Raw genomic sequence first — 3,001 nt, forward strand, 5'->3', positions numbered from 1 at the left:
AGGGCTACCTTATAATCAATATCAAATACCCACCAGCTTTTATGAAGGCATTCACTCTGCCCCACCTCAAAGGGAGCTGATCTCTGCCATCTGAAGAGCAGTTGTAATTCTGAGTGATTTCCAGCCTTCAACTGGAGATTGAGTAAACCCAAAAGAGAATCATGGCGAGAGGTAGCAGAAGAAAAGCACAAGGCTTCCATGATTACCAGCCTCAATCAATAATAAGAGTCAAAGAAACTATCAAAATGTATATAATATGCAGTGAAAATAAGCATAGAATCAACGCAATCATTTATACAAAATGAAACCCTTCAAAAAAACACCGGAAATAAAGTCCAACATAAGCGAGCCGATGCTGTCTTCTTGCCAAAGAATCCGATGGTGAAGTGAAGAAGGGTTATGTCACAACAGTCCAAATTGGATTTATACACCGGCCAGCAGTCCAGCTATTGCAACAAGCTGCCTAATTTAAAACGTGGACATCAATAACACAATACACTTTAAAAGCATGGGAAATAGATAAACAAATAGTAATACCTTCACAAATTCCATTTCAGATAACAGGTATGAATGCCAGAAAATTTCTTTCAAATCACTCATAGCAAGTAAATGCAGACCAATAAGAACTGAAACCCCACTTACGGTATGTATCCCCAGGTGCAGTTCATTAAGCGTTCCTTAAAGATACATTACAAATAACCATACAAAACACAAGTTACTCCTGTTACAAATCTAATTACATAGAACAACAACAGATTCACTCAGAAATTATATTTAAAGGAAACATGCCACGTCCCAATCATTATTTAAACCTTCAGGTATCAGCGTCCTAAGTTTAAAAAATCAGTCGCATTTCCTGCTGTAAAAGCCAGGTGGTGCTGTTGACTTTGCCTTGGAGATGGGCAGGAAATTTTAAAACAACAAAAAAAATCTTAAACATTCATGTTTACAGGGCATTAAATGTTCCACCAACAGAGCATCAATCACATGATTCTTTATACATGATTTGTGCTCAAGTACATATCTATGCACTACATGTATTGCGCTGCCCAAGTACATACGTGGACATGGACAAAGCAAGCACATTTTTTTCATGGAACAGGTGGTAATCTCTTTCAAAATGATTTTATATCCAGTCTTTGGGTGTATATATTCATTGATCTGTAAACACAACCCACACGCGGAGCAGGCCCCACATCACATGCTCCGCACGTGGGCTGTATTTACAGATCAATGAAGATCAATGGTATTTTGAAGAGTTCTGTTTTGTATAAATGATTGCATTGATTCTATGCTTATTTTCGCTACATATTATATAAGTTTTGATAGTTTATTTCACTCTTATTATTAATTGAGGCTGGTAATCACAGAAGCCTTGTGTTTTTTTCAACTGGAGATTGGCAACAGTGGTTCCCCAGGAGGAAAGGCCTTCTACCTGTCTGTGGTTCCACCCTTCCTCAAACCCCACCCTCTCTAGGCCCCACCCCTTAAATCTCCAGGAATTTCCTAACCAGGAGTTGACAACCCTGCAGCCACTACATAGGAAAAGGACAGTCTTTCTTCACAGTGGGGCGGGGGGAGAACCAAAGCAGCTTACATCATTCTCCTCCCCCCCATTTGATCTGAACAGCAATCCTGTGAGGCTTCCTTATCTCCTTCTCAGGCAACCATCCTGAGTGAGGCTGAGGGGAGGAGGGAGAGAGGTAGTGACAGGAAAGAGGCAGGAAAGACAGTAAAAGTCAGACACCCCCCACCCTTGTTGTCTTTTCACCCACCCTACCCCCTCCCCTCCAACTACCACCCCAACCACTACTTCCTTTCAACTACCCCCACACCCTTGGCATGCCACTACTTCCTCCACCTGTGACATTCACTCACCCCACCCTTGCTGTCTTCCCACCTACCTCACAGCTGAAACAGATGCTGGCTTCCACCCCACATGTATGTGTGTTCCCATGACTCTGGTGGCTCAAAGCCCTGAAACAGGCCCAGAATGGAGAGAAGGAAGAATAATTATGGGGGTGCGGGGGGCATGACAACAGTCACAAGGATGCTGAAGCTCAGCATTCCCTTTGTTTGCAGTGCATTTTTGCCACCTTTTCCTGATATATTCAACCTTGCTGCATTTAGCATCAGTATGAGCTTGTGGCATGATCTGGGGTTTTGTTTTTTGTTTTGCATGGCTTGGTTGTGTTCTGGTATACCATAGAGTATAGGCCTCAAGGGGGCCATTTTCTGTAGAGGAATTGATCTGCTGGGGAGCAGCAGAAATGATCTGACTTCAGCTTTCCATGTTCCCCCTCCCCCCACAGCCTCTACCTAGGTACACAGTGTGGAATAAAGAAGGAAGGAAGGGACCTCAGCAGGGTATAATGACAGAGTCTACCTTGCAAAACAGCTGTTTACTCCAGGGGAATTGATCTCTTGCTACCTTGGTTGCCTAGCAACAGCCTCTGGCTAACAGCTTGCCCAGTGGCCCAATCCTTGTTTGTCGGGGTGAAGCAGGAGGGAGAGAGGGATTGACAGGAAAAAGGCAGCAGCCATGGCCTCTGAGGAAATGCTCCCAGTAGGGTCAGGCCTTGCCACAGTTGCATTATGGTGGTGGCAGCGGTGGGGGGGGTGGTCCCTGGCTATTTCAGTGGAGAGCCAGTTTGGTGTAATGGTTAAGTGTGTGGACTCTTATCTGGGAGAACCGGGTTTGATTCCCCACTCCTCCACTTGCACCTGCTGGAATGGCCTTGGGTCAGCCATAGCTCTGGCAGAAGTTATCCTTGAAAGGGCAGCTGCTGGGAGAGCCCTCTCAAGCCCCACCCACCTCACAGGGTGTTTGTTGTGGGGGAGGAAGGTAAAGGAGATTGTGAGCCGCTCTGAGACTCTTCAGAGTGGAGGGCGGGATATAAATCCAATATCATCTTCTTCTTCTTCTTTGGAGGCTGCATGTGCTGGGAGGCAGTCCATGTGGGCTGTTGATGGGGCAGCAGAGGTCTGTTGCCAGTGGCAG

This window comes from Heteronotia binoei, chromosome 5, assembly GCF_032191835.1.
Source record: "Heteronotia binoei isolate CCM8104 ecotype False Entrance Well chromosome 5, APGP_CSIRO_Hbin_v1, whole genome shotgun sequence".
Classification (NCBI taxonomy): domain Eukaryota; kingdom Metazoa; phylum Chordata; class Lepidosauria; order Squamata; family Gekkonidae; genus Heteronotia; species Heteronotia binoei.